The following is an 18,735-nucleotide window of genomic DNA, read 5'->3' as shown; positions in this document are numbered from 1 at the left end:
AACTGGTGCAACTTGATTCTAAGCAGATAATCTCACGTCTAGTTTACAGGGAATTCTGGGGTTACAGAACTATCTGCCAAAACAACTCAGGCACACTCAGCCTTTAGATGTGCTCAACACATACTCCTGTGCTCTTCAAATTTCAATGTTTGGCAAAACAATAATAAATATAAATAAAAATTGTAGGGAATTTTCTAGATTTAAAGAGGCAAAAGAGAAATTAAATCCAAATGAATTGAATGAAATTTGATCAGATTCTTGTCCAACACAAAAGCCATTATGAACAATATTTTTTGATAATTGGAAATTTTAAATATAGTCTTAGTGATACAAATTATGAGGAATTATTGTTGTATTCAAAGCATAAAAATGGTATTGGGGCTACTGTAGGATACTATTTTATTTCTACACATAGATTCTCATGTATATAATTTGCTTTCAATAAATAAGCAGAAATGTATATATATGTATGTATGTGTCTGTATATATATATATATATACATATATATATATATATTCCGAAACATAGCAAAGAGCTAAAAGATACTAAGCCAGGAAGACAGTCCGCATGTGTCCGTTCTGCGTGTTATTCTTCCGGGAAGACAGTCCGCATGTGTCCGTTCTGCGTGTTATTCTTCTGGGAAGACAGTCCGCATGTGTTTGTTCTGCGTGTTATTCTTCCGGGAAGACAGTCCGCATGTGTGTGTTCTGTGTGTTATTCTTCTGGGAAGACAGTCCGCATGTGTTTGTTCTGTGTGTTATTCTTCTGGGAAGACAGTCCGCATGTGTCCGTTCTGTGTGTTATTCTTCCGGGAAGACAGTCCGCATGTGTTTGTTCTGTGTGTTATTCTTCCTGGAAGACAGTCCGCATGTGTCCGTTCTGCGTGTTATTCTTCTGGGAAGACAGTCCGCATGTGTCCGTTCTGTGTGTTATTATTCTGGGAAGACAGTCCACATGTGTCCGTTGTGTGTGTTATTCTTCTGGGAAGACAGTCCGCATGTGTCCGTTGTGTGTGTTATTCTTCTGGGAAGACAGTCCGCATGTGTCCGTTCTGTGTGTTATTATTCTGGGAAGACAGTCCACATGTGTCCGTTGTGTGTGTTATTCTTCTGGGAAGACAGTCCGCATGTGTCCGTTCTACGTGTTATTCTTCTGGGAAGACAGTCCGCATGTGTCCGTTCTGCGTGTTATTCTTCCGGGAAGACAGTCCGCATGTGTTTGTTCTGCGTGTTATTCTTCCGGGAAGGCAGTCCGCATGTGTTTGTTCTGTGTGTTATTCTTCTGGGAAGACAGTCCACATGTGTCCGTTCTGTGTGTTATTCTTCTGGGAAGACAGTCCGCATGTGTCCGTTGTGTGTGTTATTCTTCCGGGAAGACAGTTCGCATGTGTTTGTTCTGTGTGTTATTATTCTGGGAAGACAGTCCGCATGTGTCCGTTGTGTGTGTTATTCTTCCGGGAAGACAGTTCGCATGTGTTTGTTCTGTGTGTTATTATTCTGGGAAGACAGTCTGCATGTGTCCGTTGTGTGTGTTATTCTTCCGGGAAGACAGTTCGCATGTGTTTGTTCTGTGTGTTATTATTCTGGGAAGACAGTCCGCATGTGTCCGTTGTGTGTGTTATTCTTCCGGGAAGACAGTTCGCATGTGTCCGTTCTGCGTGTTATTCTTCTGGGTAGACAGTCCGCATGTGTCCGTTCTGCGTGTTATTCTTCTGGGAAGACAGTCCACATGTGTCCGTTCTGTGTGTTATTCTTCTGGGAAGACAGTCCGCATGTGTCCGTTCTGTTATTCTTCCTGGAAGACAGTCCGCATGTGTCCGTTCTGTGTGTTATTCTTCCAGGAAGACAGTCCGCATGTGTCCTTCTGTGTGTTATTCTTCTGGGAAGACAGTCCACATGTGTCCGTTCTGTGTGTTATTCTTCCTGGAAGACAGTCTGCATGTGTCCGTTCTGTGTGTTATTCTTCCGGGAAGACAGTCCACATGTGTCCTTCTGTGTGTTATTCTTCCGGGAAGACAGTCCACATGTGTCCATTCTGTGTGTTTTTTTTCCGGGAAGACAGTCCGCATGTGTCCTGTGTGTTATTCTTCCGGGAAGACAGTCCGTATGTGTGCAGAGCCCCTCTCCTGTGCTGTCCTGAGTACTTAGCTGCCCTCGTCGTTCCCAAGAATTTTTGACCCCAGAATCAGAGATTACACTTGTAAACGTAGGAAGACATTACTGGAGGGTTTCTTTCTCTCTTTAAGGAATACAAACTATGTTTATTTTTTAAAAATTATTTTAAATGTTTCTATATCAAAAGTTAAAGCTGGTAGCTATATTTTAACCTCCGGCTACGTGAAAGATCCTGTCTTTTTAAGTTTATTGTCTATTTAATTCTAAGAATTTTAAACAAGATTGATGTAAGTTTTCGCATAAGGAAAGCCCAAAACAGAATTTACCGAACGTGCCACTGTTCACCTGTCTGGACATGGCAGATATTGCTGTGAAATCCTGACTTCTCTCAGTCCAAATCCTATGATCTTTTCAGTTCTTCCTGTTTTCCAGCCTTCATCTTTATTCTCACTATTTGCTATTTCCATCCTTCTTTCTTCCTCTTTTGCCCTTCAGATAATAGAACACTGTCCCCAATTCTTTCCTCATTAACTTTCAAGATGAGGGTCATTTGTACATACTTTCATTTTTTGATACCTCTATAGATGTACATGTAACTTCCCCTCAGCCCTGAAGAGGCAAGCAGAAATGATGATACATGCAGGAGACACTATCTATATCTCAAATAATGCAATTTCTGTTTTATTATATAGAAATTGTTTTTATGGGAATAAAGAATGCCTTAAACAGATGGATGTAGGATGACTACTGCAAGTCAATCACTCTGGTTTATTCAGTAGACACTTTCCTAACCAAGACTCTCAACTCCTAAGAACGTGGTCAAGGTGTATGTAACCAGTCTTGGGTAGAAAGTGGGGGCCGATCTCTGACATCCCAAAGATTAGAGAAATTATGGGTTGATGGTATTCCAAGGAAAGAGAAGAACTCGTGCCAGAATTCAAAACTTCTAGCTCTGAGAAATAGAAGCCTTGGTCACGAATAAGCAGGTTTTACTTCTCTTAGCACGTGACATTCGAATTTGTTTTATCAACAGATGCTTATCAATATTGTCTCTGTATATGACATATTAATAAGTATTGTAGATGATAAGGGAATGGCCCTTCTCTTAAATAATGTTAACTGTTTGTTGTTATGAAGGTTCCGTGACATTTTGCTCAGGGTTCTGGAGTCAGCCAGGGTACAGGTATGAATCACAGCATACACTTTAGCATGTTTCTAATCTCTGCAAGTCTTTGCATGCTGTACAGGAATAGTAGTGTCACTTATGTCATCGAGTTGACATGGAGATTACATACCAGAATTCATACAAAGCACATGTAAAGCAATGATATGAATAACAACTAAGAAGGCAGTCAAGAAGGCTCTGATGAAGACTGTAACGATGGAAGCATACACGGTGAGTAGGAGGTGCAGGCTAAAATGACAGTCAGGTGTACATCCTCTGCCAGTTTCAGCATCCCTTTCTGTGCTGTGTCCACAATGCAATGACTGTGATGATGGGCCGGTGAGGAAAATTTGTTGAGATGAAAGAAGAGGAGTGTTTGGAAAACTCTGCCTCTACCGTGAAAGCTCTCTCTCTCTCTTTCCCTCCCCCCACAAAGAGGCTCTCCTATCTTTACATACCGCCTTGGCCTTCCCGCCGCCGCAGCCACCTCCCGCCGCTTCTGCCTCATCAGCACTCCCCGGCTTCCCGCCTAGCGGTTCAAACTGGCCAACAGTTGCCCACCACCTCGGCCCCCAACTTTTCCACTCCTTCAGCCCTTCAATCCCTATAAAACTACCTTGCCCCTCTGAGCGGCGCGGCCATTTTTCCTTTTCGTCCCGGCTGGCACGCCCGGAGGCTCTTTTCTCTCAATAAAGCCTGAACTTAAGAACTTTCTTCTTGCCTGCGGTCCGGTGTTTTCCGAACGAGCTCAGTCCTCCCGCAGAGGGTAGGTCGCACAAGGAGGCTATGAAACCAAGTATAAAAAGTGTGTCCAAATCAAATGTGGAGTCAGGAAAGGATTTCTGAATGAAGTGATGCTGGAGCTGAATTTCAAGGATGGGTATGAATCCACTTAGGTAAATATATGTTATGAGAAGGTATGCCAGGACAGCAGAGGAAGGAGAGTCATTGGAAAACACAGTCTACAAGGGACCTAAGAAGATGCTACGTGGTGGATACCCTTCAGATCTGGAGTAGTGCCTTCTTGCTCAGCTAAGTAGGAATCACCAACTATTCTGAGATCTGTGAGACAGTAAAAGAAAGACACATATCAAGAATGTGAATTACAGAATGGTTTACTTTTATTTTGATTTATTTTCATAGTCTAAGGAAATTTATGTGAAGCATTGTTCCTGTCATATTTGAACACCCCTTAACATCATTGATATTGACGCATCTTTTTCCTGTCTCATTTTTGTTGATGATCATGGATAAATAGATACAGAGTAGTAGGCTACTATGAGGGTTGTTTTAAAACACACAGCAAAAATAGCCATCAGAATAATGATCTCATTGTCCCCTCGAAGCAGCCATAAGGCAGCAGGCTGTCTTGCAGACAGCATTGCCACATAGGAATGGTTTATAGTGAGTGATAAGGTGAGAAGCTCCAAGCCATTGGGCTTTGCAAATAGGCACCACCCTTTGCTTTGGCAGAAAATAGCTAAAGTAAAGGACTAGAAAGAGAATTGTTACAGTTGAGTGGTCCTGTAACAAGAAGACGGTGGCTTTTCAATTCATTTTGTAATCAAGGGTCCTAAGTGCAGTCACCTCTTTGGTTTTCAAGATATGAAGGTCTCCCTCAGCTGACAAACCACCTAGAGCATCATAATCAAATAAGAAACCCTTCCAGGCTGGAGAGAGGCTCAAAAAGTGAAGTCAGGTGGGCATTTTGATAAGCTATCCTTTTACAACAGCTGGAGAAACACGTCATCCCCAGACAAGTCACGCCACTAGGAATTCTCTCAAGATCTTATGTAAAAACAGTTACACTCCTCAAAGGAAAATTGACAGCAGCTTCTGTGTAAAGGTAGCATGTATTCAAACAGCAGGCTTATTTTTAAAGTTTCTACACTGCAAATAACCTTGGTGGGTATGGGATACCAAGGTTCTTAAAGATGTTGAACGTTTGACTAAGTGACATTTTAACCCTCACATTTTTTCTGTATTGATATCCAATTTGAAGCCAATATTTTGTATCACACATCCTACTTGCTTGCCTAAAAGATGAAATATGAGAAATTACATTGGTGAATGAATTTGTTTTTTTTTATTTTTACTAAGATAAAATCATTCCAAAAACCAGATGTGTTGAGATTAGCTCTGTTTTACCTGTGAACACCCAGCTGTCTGAGGATTTGGCTCACATTCTGTATAGGATGAGTTTATTTGCTCAAAAACTCTTAATCTTTGCAATGCTTATCGTGAGTGGGTAAAGATGGTTTATACCTGCTTTCATGATAGCAAAAAGATGGCTCAAAAACTGTTGTGCTCAATGGAGCTGGTGACTTCAAAAAATGATAAAAATCTTCACTGACATGTAGATTAAGCCACATGTAATGGTTAATTTTCTGTGTTAACTTGACTGGGACTGGTACCCAGATATTTGGTCAAACATTATTCTAAGTGTTTCTGGGTGGGGTGTTTTTAGATGAAGTTACCATTTAAATCAGTGGACTTTTAGTGAACAGACTGTCCTCCACGTGTGGGTGGGCCTCCTTCTATCAATTGAAGGCCTTATTACAGCTAAGAGTGATTTTCCCCCAACGAGGAAATTTGACCAAGCAGATGGCCTTTGGGCTCAAACTGTAACATCACCTCCTCCCTGGGACTCCAGCTTGTGTTCTGACCCTGACTTGCCAGCCCCACATCCCACGAGGCAGTTCCTTAAAAGTCCTCTCACCAGGCAGATGATAGACAGATGAGCTACACATCCCACTGGAGAGTTCTCAGGTACCACACACCCTATTCAGCTAGAGGAATAGACACAGAAGTATTTTTACAAATGTGTTTAGAAGGTGCTGTCCTCTGCTGACTGCTGCTGGCTGCCCTTCCTTTTGCACAGACAACATGATAGTTTTGTTCCCTCCCTTCTCCTGTCCTCAGAGGCTAAAGCATTTGGTGCCTGAGCATCAGAGAAAACACAAACCATGCGGGCTGGAGGCTCACCAGCATTTCTCTGGAAAGCCCTTTGAAGTAGGAGCTGTGTGCTGGAACCAGGCAGCTATAGCCTGCAGTTACCAAGAATTTCTTTGAAAGGTAAAGTCTCTTAATTCTCCTGCACACAGCCCAGTGAATCAGGGCCTGAGGATACCACGAAGTATTTTGTTTTCAAAACACCCAGCCTCCCTTCCTTTAGCCACACCTTCCTACATGAAAGGCTGCACACTCAAGTCAGGAATGCCCGAGGATATAGCTAATTCCAGAAATTCCAGCAAAATTCCACAATCCTGTATTTCCCCAACCTCTCAGCCTGGGAGACTGTCTTATTCCTTTCGAATAAATAAGGAAAGCCTATATTTAAAAATTCATTTTAAAAATAAATGTAGAAAGTTAAGTCTTCTTATTATACGCACTTATTCAAGAGTACCGTGGCCATACATTGGAGAGATGGCTCCTGAGAGCCCTGAACCGTCAGAGAAAAGAACAGAACAATCTATGCTTGAACCAGCCACACTGGCTCTGCCTATTCAGGTTGGACTCTGCTGGCCCATACAGGCCTATCTAATAAATAGCGTATAGGTAGGAGAGAGCATCTGCTTGACTTCCAGTGGCCACGGGTGCAAATCCTTTCCCACAGCTCATAAGCTGCAGGTTAGAGTCAATTAGATCAAGGACTTTAGAGTCTTTGGGCCACCGACTACTAATTTGTTAAGTGGGAATAATAACTCGTACCTCAGGGGCTGTGTGTGAGAATTAAATGAGAGAGTGTGTGTAACACTCGTGAATTGAATAGATAGTCACAGAAGATTAGAATCCTCCCTCTTTATTAGCTGGGACTGATGGCCTTTGATAATAGACAATGCAATCAATAGTGTAATTTCCTGTTTATCAGGGAAAATTAAGGTACGCAGTGACCTAGAGAAGGATATAAGGCAGATTTATTATCATCAACAAAAAGAAACACAGATTTGCTAAGCGATGAAAGTCAGACAGCTGATGAATGACAAAGGCTGGCCTGGAAAATACATTTGAATGGGTTATGTGCCCATGATTCTTCCTGTATAACGTGCAACCTTAAACCAACCCTGAAAGCGCTTAGTACTTTATAAGGTAGACTGTTGTTGCTTCAAAAGAGCTGATGATTAATAATTAATGTTTGCCTAGGGTTCACATTCAGGACCCTCTCAACAATTCTCAAAGAAGGCATGACTGCTGTAATACCCTTGCTTTCCTACCCCGTGGCCATGACCTTCCAGTCCCCACCACTTTCAGTTAGTATCAGAAGCCATGTGCTTCCAAGAGGGCTGGAAGACCCCACCACCAAGGTGAATCTTGATTAGCATCAATCTATGGTGGTAATTCCATTCAGTTGCCTGTGGTTGTTTAAGAAATGAGCATATGGTTCAATTCTGGTCAAAAGCAAACAAGAGAAGATACTGCTGACAATGAAGGAAGAAGTTAGGGTTCTGGGAACATTTTTCTGCTGCCAAAAGAAACACACAAGAAGGAGACAATCCTCTCTTCTCGTCCTTTGTGTGTTGCTGTGGGAGAGTTGGTTCCCAGCTACAGCCATTTTACAGCAATGAGGGAACACACTGGAGGGAAAAGAGCTAAAACACTGAGGATGGCAGAGTAAGAAGACAGGGAGGACTCTGAAAATGTTATTCAGCAGTGCACTCACCCACCCTAGAATCAAATTCAGAATTTTAGTTAGGTAAGGCAATATTACTTATCACAAAATTCTTACCCTTTTAAGCCACTTCCGGTTTCTGCCTCAGTTAAAGCATTCCCTTCTATCACCTATACTATTCAGCATTTATTCCACAAACATTCAGTAAGTCAAACTGTATGTCAGATATTGTAGCAGACATCATCTGAAATGAAGTAGAAAAATCTATATGGGCTGGGCACGGTGGTTCAGACCTTTAATTTCAGCACTTTGGGAGGCCGAGGTGGGGGCTATCACTTGAGGTTAGGAATTTGAAATGAGCCTGGTCAACATTCTGAAACCCCTTCTCTACTGAAAATATAGAAATTAACCAGACATGGTGGCAGGCACCTGTAATCCCAGCTACTTGGGAGGCTGAAGCAGGAGAATCACTTGAACCCAGGAGGCAGAGGGTGGATTGAGCTGAGATCGCGCCACTGCACTCCAGCCTGGTGGATAGAGTGAGACTCTATCCAACTTTCATCACTTAGAAAATCTGTGGGGTTTTGCTTCGTTCATTTTATGGTGTAATTACTGTGTACAGAGAACATTGCAATGGATTTTTGGTTGGTTTCCTATCTCTAACCATTACCATCTTCAACTGGCCCCCCAGTCCGCCACTCCCCTGGATTGAATTATCTTTCAGCAATTTAGATTTTGTCACATCACTCTCCTGATTTAAAATGCACTCCCTGTGGTAGTAGTGATTCGCACTGGCGTTTCTTAATCTTTTCAAGGCTCATGATGAGCAGGTAAAGATGGTTTATCCCTGCTTTTGTGACAGCAAAAAGATGGCTCAAAAGACCTGTTGTGCTCAAGGGATCTGGTGACTTTAAAAAATGATGAAAGCCTTCAGTTAAATGTAGACTAAGCCACATGTAATGGTTAATTTTCTGTGTCCGTTTGACTGGGACATGGTACCCAGATATTTGGTCAAACATTATTCTAAATGTTTCTGGGAAGGAAAACTTGTTAAAACACACATTAGTGGACACACCTCCTGCCTCTCAGATTCAGTAGGTCTAAGGTGGAGCCTGAGAATGTAATTTTGAGTATATTCATAAGTGCTGCTGCTGCTCCTGCCGGCATGGGAATCACCTTTGCTCACCACTGATCTATAAGATCCGGTCCACATCAATTGGCAAGCACACTTGTCCCTGTGCTTCGGGTGAAGGTTTTGCACCTTGTCAAATATTTATCCTTCTGGCTAGCATATGCTTTTCCATCTTAGTCAAAACCTGAACACTTGCTCTGTCTAGGATATTTTACTTAGTGTAGTACCCCTAATATACATATATACATATTTGGCATTAATACACACTTCTCTATATTTTCTTCTTACTTTTTACACACTTTTTACATACTTTCACATTAATGATATATTGTAGTTAGGGACCCACAGCCTGCGTTTCAGGTAACGAAGCATCTGGCATACTTACGACATTAAAATATGGACATTTCTTTAGGATATGTAGCATATAGAATCTACGTTTGCAGGTTGGTATGTGGGCACAATATGTGACACTCACTCTAGCTCAATGTGAAAAGATTGGTGAATGTAGTGTATGGGACCGAAGAGTGCATTCACTTTAAATTCCATCTGAAGGTATAAGGGAAATGTTAAAACAAAGTTTAGTCATACATTTCTAAGTTCAAAATGGACCAACAAATTGTTGACTCTAGCGTAAATCAAATCACTGACCAAAACCTAAAAGAATGTATACAAAGTGGTATAAAAAACCATTTCACTTAATGCAAATATGCTGCTTTTACTTAATCCATTACATTCTTTCTAGCAAAGCGTTTTTAGTTTTAAAGGTCACTTGAAAGAACTTCATTTCCTCATTTTGAATCAGTCATCTCACTTTCTTATTCTAGAACTGTCCAATAGGAATGTGGAATTTGTTAACAAGATAACATCATTTTAATTCACAATTCTTTTTTTAAGATATTAAGAGTCTCCAAAAGCTAATGAAGTTGATGAGTCTTATTAACACAAATTACATAATTAAAAACTAAATGCATATATTTGTCTAAAGTGTTACAATTCAATTACTTAACGATTTTAACTTCTGGGATAATATCATTATATAAAACTTTTCTAACGTGCAAAAGCTCCTGTAATGAAGAATTAACACTGTGGCCCTTCCCTCCAAACAAAGAAAACAAAAGGAAAAACAGACATAAAACAGCCAGTACAATAATTCCAACCCTGGTCTACTTTCTCTTCTCTACATTTAGCTCATAGTATGCTTCATTCTAGGACTTCCCTCACCTATTTGATGTGAAAATGTTTAAACTCTCTGTGCCACAATTTTCTTATACAGTTAAAAAAAAAAGAAACAAACATATCTTATATGTTTATTCTGAAGATAAAATGATGCAGTTGACTAAAGTCATGCATGTATGTATACGTGCGCATATGTATATATGTACGTGTGCACATATATGTATACATGTACATGCGCATGTGTATACCCATGTGTACAAGCATACATGCATGTACAAATATGTACATATTTACCTATGCACATATTTTTGTGCATGTGTACCTATATGTATGCTTGTGCAGATGCGCATATATGTGCACGCGTATACATGTATGTACACACATATACGTGTATGTACACACATACATGTATGCATGCACACACAACATATACGTGTAAGCATATACATATATGTCCATACATGTATGTAAATGCACGCATACGTGCATGCATGTATTTGCATGTGCCTGTACATGCCAGTATGCATGCATGTATACATGTACGTATATGTGCATGTATGCATATGTGCATGTATGCATGTACATATATTTGCATATGTGTATATGTGCATTTATACACGTGCATGTGTATGTGTATACATGTATGCACACATGTATCCATGTATATGTGCATGTGCATATATGTGTGTATACACATGTATACGTATATACATATATATGTCTGTATATATGTATATACATATAGTGTGTATATATATATGTATATAGTTTGCAAGAATGAATCTGAACAAAAATGGCAAGATGGTATAATTCTGTAAAACTACCTTATTAGTGTAAATAGGTAAAATTATAACCTCGAATAATTTGAATAAATTATAATTTGTTCATTACAACAATAGACACTGACATGTAAAAATATATCAATAAATATAATGAATGAATGAATGAGTCTTGCACCTGTTAAGTATTTTCAATGTTTTCATTAACATTTATATGTGGCCAGATGATTAAATCTTGAGCCCTAGAGCCAGGATGGCCGTGGCAGTCATTATTAGCTCCTCACTGCAGAAGAATTCTGAATCAAAGTGCCTCAGCTTCCCAGTACCAGGAACATATTAGATGCTCAGGTTTGTTAGTGGGAATTTATATTTGTTTAGCAACTCAAATCCTGTCTAACTTCAGAAGCCTGATGCTTGGCCTATCCTCTACAAAACAAACCCGTACCCCTCTCTCTTCTTACTGACTTTTTCCTTTCCCAAACACCTACAAGTGGTACAACTCCTCCTTTTGGTGTTTGTATACCATCTCCAAGTGAAAATTCAAGATTTTAGGACAAAGAGCAGATAATAAGCTTTCCTATCCTTCAATGATTTTAAGAACTCAGGTCTGGCTGGTAGTACATCTAGCAAATCTTCAGTAAGTTTTGGCTCAACCTAAAATCTTGTTTCCAGATAATTCATAGCCTATCCGTGAGTTACCAGTGAAGAGCGTTTTATTTAGCATGAGGTATTTGCATTCCACTTGTTGAAACCACTTTATTGCTGGCCTTCTTGAGTATTGCGTTAATATCCTATTAATGCCCTCTTGGTAGAAGTCTGTTCCCACGTGTTCCAATGTAATTTAAGTCATGGACATTTCATCCACTAATGTCATAAATACTATCTTGCTGCCATGTTAGGGCTTCACACTGTTACTCAAAAGAAGGAGATGACAAACTAGCTTTCGTTCTGCTTTTTGTAATTTAATCTGGTTGTCATTTAATTATGCACACTCTCGAAATTAGCTCTTCTGTCTCATTAATTTGCTCATTTGATGTCGATTAATTGATTAATTCTCATTGCTGTAGCCATCCATGTTTCCATGTTCTCTATGAATATATTTTAGAAACCTGATATAAACGCCTTCCTCTGTGTGTGCCTCCCACTTGTCACTGCTGTGCACTAATTTTTCCTGGGAGTTATCCTATTTTGTGCCGTGTGCAGCCACTTCACTGGTAGCTCGATAGCGGTTTGAAGGAGAGGGCCAGGCTTCTTACTTGCCTGAATAGGGACTATTGTGCCTGGCTTGATGTTTTAGAAATAAAATATTGCACATTAATATTTGCTGAAAGATGATAAATGATCATTTGTTATTTACTTATTAAAATCATGCCGTCATTTGGAGATGGTGTTAACTTAGGCCTCAGGTGCAGTACACTCTCACAGCCTTTTCATTCCTAGTGTCTGAGTATCAAATCTTGACAAGTTTCTGAGTACCGTATATGGTTTTTATTCTCCTATCTTCTTATTTAATATTTATTTAGATTAATGCTCAGACGTTTTTAAAAATTCTAATTTTACATATGTTATGACCTTTCTATCTGCAAACCAGGTCTCACCCCTGTTGCAGAGATGGGCATAGTGAGAGGTGTTGCTCAGGTCCAGACAAAAGCACCCTTTACCCTAGAGTAGGAATGAAATAATGGGCAGTTAGATCTTTTAAATTTAGGAAAAGAAGAGATGAAAGTAAACTGCACTCTGAATTCTTGAATTCACTCTTTATCAACACAAAATGAACTCTTAAGTCTCCAAGACTTGCTTCGTCTCTTTTCCTGTCTGGTCTGCCTACTCCCCTGATATATTTTTGGCAAATACCTTCTCATCCTTCCAGGCTACCTGAAATGTCACTGTTTCTCTGTAGATTTCTGAAACCATTAAGTGCCTCGGCAAGTCCTTACTGAATAAACAGATATTTTAATCCATTGATGAGATTTTTTTTTTTTTTTTTTTTTTTTTTGAGACGGAGTTTCGCTCTTGTTACCCAGGCTGGAGTGCAATGGCGCGATCTCGGCTCACCGCAACCTCCGCCTCCTGGGTTCAGGCAATTCTCCTGCCTCAGCCTCCTGAGTAGCTGGGATTACAGGAACGCGCCACAACGCCCAGCTAATTTTTTGTGTATTTTTTAGTAGAGACGGGGTTTCACCATGTTGACCAGGATGGTCTCCATCTCTTGACCTTGTAATCCGCCCGCCTCGGCCTCCCAAGATGAGATTCTTATATACCACTTTCTACTTCCCTTTTGGTTATTCTAGCACTCCATTGTACGTCAGTGTAAAGTATTTTTTTGAGAGAGAAACACTTGGTTTTTAAGTGCTCGAGATTGGTTTCTGACACGTGCCTTAGATACTCACAGCCATAATTCCGCCTGCTGATTCAGATGATTGAAAGGAGGAGAAATAACAGAATACAGATAAAAACAAACTCACATCTATCCTTTACCCACCAAACGCTGTATCCAAACTTCATCAGCTCTCAAATTATTTTTGCCTGTACATGCACATCTATAAAATACACGTGCATGTTTCTGAAAGTTTTCAAAGATAATCACAGGTACATATTAGGTTAGTGCAAAAGTAATTGAGGTTTTTGCCATTGCTTTTGATGATGCAAATATATTTGCAGTTTTATTCATTAAAAATAATGGCTAAGCTACAATTACATTTGCACCAACTTAGTAGGATTCTGTCATCATTTTTAAATGTAATGTGTGTTCATTTTTCAAAAGAAGATACCCAAGTGGCCAAACATGAAACAGTGCTCAGAGAAATGCAAATTCAAACCAAATGAAACACCATCTTACATGACTGAGAATGACTTCTGTAATAAAGTGTAGTAACAGCAGGTTTTGGTGAGGCTGGGGAAACCATCGAGTGGTTATACACCGTTGAGTATATAAGTGTATACTTATATACCATTATCAGGAACGTAAATTAGCACAACCTTTATGGAAAACGGTATGGATATTTCTCAAAAAACACAAAGTAAAACTATCATTTGATCCAGCAATTCCACTGTAAACATACACCCAAAGGGAAACTATTTTATAAAACATCATATCAAAAAAGAAACCTGTACTTGTATGTTTATCACAGTGCTATTCACAATAGCAGGATATGGAATCAACTTAAGTGTCCATCAGTGGATGATTGGATGAAGAAAATGTTTTAAACACGTTACCATTTATATACCTAAAACATTCATACAAGTACACATATAAAGCATATATGCCTGTATGTGTATATATGTATATCCATGAGATATTTAGCCATGAAGAAAGAATAGAATCCTGTCTCTTGCAGCAACATGGATATAACTGGAGGACATTATATTTAGCAAAATAACTCAGAAAACAGAAAATCGTATACCACATGTCCTCATTAATAAATGGGAGCTAAACAATAGGTGCACATAGACACACAGTGGAATAACAAACGCTGGAGACTACAAAGGTGGGAGGGTGGGGATGAGGGTGAAAATAATACCACTTGGGTGGGTAAAATGTTCACTATTTGAGTGACAGATACACTGAAAGCCTGGATTCTACCACCATACAATATGTGCATGCGAGAAAACTGCACTTATGCCTCTACATATATTTTTAAAATAAATAAATTGGTAAAAATTAAAAATAGAATGTCGTGTCTATGGATGAAACTCAAATAAGAAATCATAATTTTATCTGTTCTTGTCATTAAAGACAAGACAGTCCAACTTTGTAAAATGACAAAAGTCAGAGTATCATGCATTTAACAATCAAGAAATCTCTGGTCAAAATTCAATAACCCAGTGTTTTAACCATTATAACAAAAGGAGATATATTGGAAATAATAATCATACAGCTGGAAATCAAGTTATAAATTCTTGACATAGCTCTTTTCCTGACTCTGATATATTGCTCAAATCTTTTAAGCTCTGTGAATGTAGTTTTTTTTTTTAGTCTATGTAACTGACTTGCCAATGTACACATTTTATAAATATTCAGTGAGCTTCCTTTCTTCACTAGTCATTTGAGAGTCCGCTACAGGGGATGCCAACGTGAGTCCAACAGAGACCTGAATCAAGACCTTCCTGGTCAATACAGTGAAACCCCGTCTACTAAAAATTACAAAAAATTAGCTGGGCACGGTGGCGCGTGCCTGTAATCCCAGCTACTCAGGAGGCTGAAGCAGGAGAATTGCCTGAACCCAGGAGGCGGAGGTTGCGGTGAGCCGAGATCGCGCCATTGCACTCCAGCCTGGGTAACAAGAGTGAAACTCCATCTCAAAAAAAAAAAAAAAAAAAAAGAGGGAGTTAAAATCTGCACAAAAGTTAGTAGAAGACAAGATGGTAGCAGAGACACCATAGACAGGAACAGATAGCATGCTGGGAAAGAGAGAGAGAAAATAGAATCTCTTCTTCTAGGGCAGAGGGAGATCAAGTTTTGAAGATGAGATATTGAAAACAGATCACGTTAGACCAGATAATCTCGAAAGTTCCTTGGAACTCCTACATTCAATTCTGTTAACTTCGGGAAAATATTATATCAAGGTTGCCCTTTAGGCAGGCCTGAGAGGAAGTGTTTAACTAAGCTGAGATATCTTGTCTTCAATAAGACAATCATTCTTTAATTTTCATCCTCTCTCAATTGTGCAGTTTGTCTATTGAAAAAAGACTTTCATCACAAAGACATTTGCATATGCTTACAATTCCCAAACATAACAAGGTTAAATAATTATTTATTATCCTTTCAAACCATAAAGTGGAGCCCACAAGCAAGACCGAAATAGCATATCCGCTTTGCAGGCACGAATGTTGCTCCTGTAGACATAACGGACAATTTGCTAATTTGCAAAAGAATATGGGGAATACCTTCATGCAGTTCTATTCTTCAGGGAAGCTTTAAACATATCAGATTCTTAGAGGAGTTCATTAACATTCTCTGTCTCTTCTCGTAAAGCTGTAAGCTCTACTTTCAGACGTAGCTACTGAAAATATCTTTAACATTAGCATGAAGAAAACAAATTATGACAGGGTATTCGGTTTTAATTGTACCCTCCTAGAATGTACTTACATCTACCAGATCATTGGCATTTAATGTAAATTAGGAAGTGACGTGCTGGAAAAAGGAAAGCGAAAGAGATGGCTGCGAGCTGACATTATGCAGATATCTCAGAACAAGCCAGCACAAGTGCAGATGCGTGCCCTGCAAAGGACTATTGTGCAGTAAGTGGTTGTAAAACTCTGGTTAAATCACATGTAGAAAATTAAAAATACATTTCTGAAAGGCTAATTAATTATTTATACAACATTTTCATGCATTTTTTTTTTTTTTTTTTTTTGAGATGGAGTTTTGCTCTTGTCATCCAGGCTGGAGTCCAATGGCATGATCTTGGCTTTCTGCAACCTCCACCTCCTGGGTTCATGCCATTCTCTTGCCTCGGTCTCCCGAGTAGCTGGAATTATAGGCACACGCCACCACACCGTGTTAATTTTTGTATTTTCAATAGAGAAAGGGTTTCACCATGTTGGCCAGGCTGGTCTCTAAATCCTGACCCCAAGTGATCCATCCGCCTCAGCCTCCCAAAGTGCTGGGATTACAGGTGAGCCATCGTGCCAGGCCTATATTGCCTTTTGTATTGAGCTATATCTTTCTTGAAATTACTTTTCCTATTAACTGTAACACTTAATGGAGGCTGAAAATAAAGACAAATAAATAGGCATATTTTGTTCAGTTGAAAGGGTTACGTCAGTTAAGGCTAGAAGCTGAAAAGTAACTCTTTCACCCCTGAATGTCTATTCCAGCAACATGGCATTCAGCCATGCTGCCTGTGTGCATAAATATACAACATACTCTTCCATGGGGACTCAAATGTGCTTAACTCTTTTTCATTCCTTAGATGCGAATTGACTTTCTGCTCTTCTCACACCCCCTCGACGCCCCTGTTCTTCAAGGCCAAACTCTGAGGAAGTTGCTGCTTGCTCATCTCACAGACTCCGGATTCTGTTCCATGCCAGCTGTGACTCAAAGGTAAGCATGATGTTGGAGAGACGCCCCACACCTTCTGCCCTGACTCAGCGGCCTTTGGAAGCCCGCCCGCCCTTTACCTCTCAGCACTTTTGATGTTGCTTGATTCTAACCTTCCTCGAGAAATCCTCCTTCTTCTTGCTGGACACTGTGTGTCCTGGTGTCCTTTCCTAGGAAGACTCATTCCCTGGCCCTTTTCTCCCCCTTTCTACCTTCCTGTATTAATAGATCTCACAGGGGTCTGTCCTGTACTTCTCCTTCTCTTATGCTTAATTCCATTCCCTTCTGCAGTCGAAGAGTTTTATTACTTCTTTCCTGAAAAACATCATCCTCAGCAAACTGACACAAGAACAGAAAATGAAACACCGCATATTCTCACTCATAGGTGGGTGATGAAAAATGAGAACACATGGACACAGAAAGGGGAGTACTAAACACTGGGGTCTATTGGGGGGAAAAGGGGAGGGCCAGTGGGAGGGGGAGGTGGGGAGGGATAGCCTGGGGAGAAATGCCAAATGTGGGTGAAGGGGAGAAGAAAAGCAAAGCACACTGCCATGTGTGTACCTACGCAACTGTCTTGCATGCTCTGCTCATGTACCCCAAAACCTATAATCCAATAAAAAATTAAAAAAAAAAAAAAAAAAAAAAAAAAAAAAAAAAGAAATGCAGACACTTAGGAAAATCTCATATTGGGCAAAAAGCTGAGGTTATTTGAAAGAACTGATTAATTCTATTCTTTCATGTAGTCATTCATTCCACAGACTCATAGTAAGTGTGCTTGCCACGTGTAAAGAAGAAAGCTAGTTTGTCTGTACTTTCTCATCCTAAACCAAAATGGATAACAGAGATGCAGGATTAGTCTTCAAAGCCAGGCCTAGCTGTGTGCATTCGGAACAGAACTGATAGGAAGGAGCCCTGGTTCTAGGTGCAGCTCTAGAATCTCCAATGCATGGAAATGTGCATTGCGCATTTTTAAGCCTCAGACTCGTTTTTCTTTAAATGGAAATGAAGCTCGCTATTGTTTCTGTTCTTCTCTAATGCTAAATTGTCATCATACTAAAACAAGGGAGGAAGAGAGAGAAAATGCAACAATTCAGAAAAAAATGACGTTTTTATTTAAACTTAAAAGAAAATTAAAGTCCTAATAATGACAATATATTGGGCTATTACAGTATACAAAATAGAGAAACAAATGGTAGCAATGCTATAAGGTATAAGGGAGCATTATTGGGAATTCTTTGTTATAAAATTCATGGATTATATGTGAAGCAATATAGTGTTATTAAAAGTAGACATAAAGTAGTTAAAAATGTATATTGCAAACTTCAAGGTGATCACTGAATTTTATTCCAAGAAGTATAATTTATATTCCAAGAGAAAGTTAAACAGGATCATAAAATCCTCAGTTGAAACCAAGAAAATGAGAAGTGACAAAAGAAACAAAGAACAAATGGAAAACAGATGGCAACATGGTGGCTCTTAATCCAACAGGAGTCACTTTCAATCATGGGCTAAAGATGCCAATTAAAAGACAGACATGTTTAGAGTGGATAAAAATGTAGAACCCAACTACATGTTGTCAATAAGAAACTGACTTTTAATATAAAGACTCAGGTAGGTTAACAATACAGTAGAAAAACCTTATAGTATGCCAACAATGAACAAGAGTAAGCCTGAGAAGGTATGGTAATCTCAACAGAACAGACTCCGGAACAA

Source organism: Callithrix jacchus, chromosome 14 (assembly GCF_049354715.1).
Source record: "Callithrix jacchus isolate 240 chromosome 14, calJac240_pri, whole genome shotgun sequence".
NCBI classification, from domain to species: domain Eukaryota; kingdom Metazoa; phylum Chordata; class Mammalia; order Primates; family Cebidae; genus Callithrix; species Callithrix jacchus.
Note: the sequence above shows the minus strand (reverse complement) of the source record.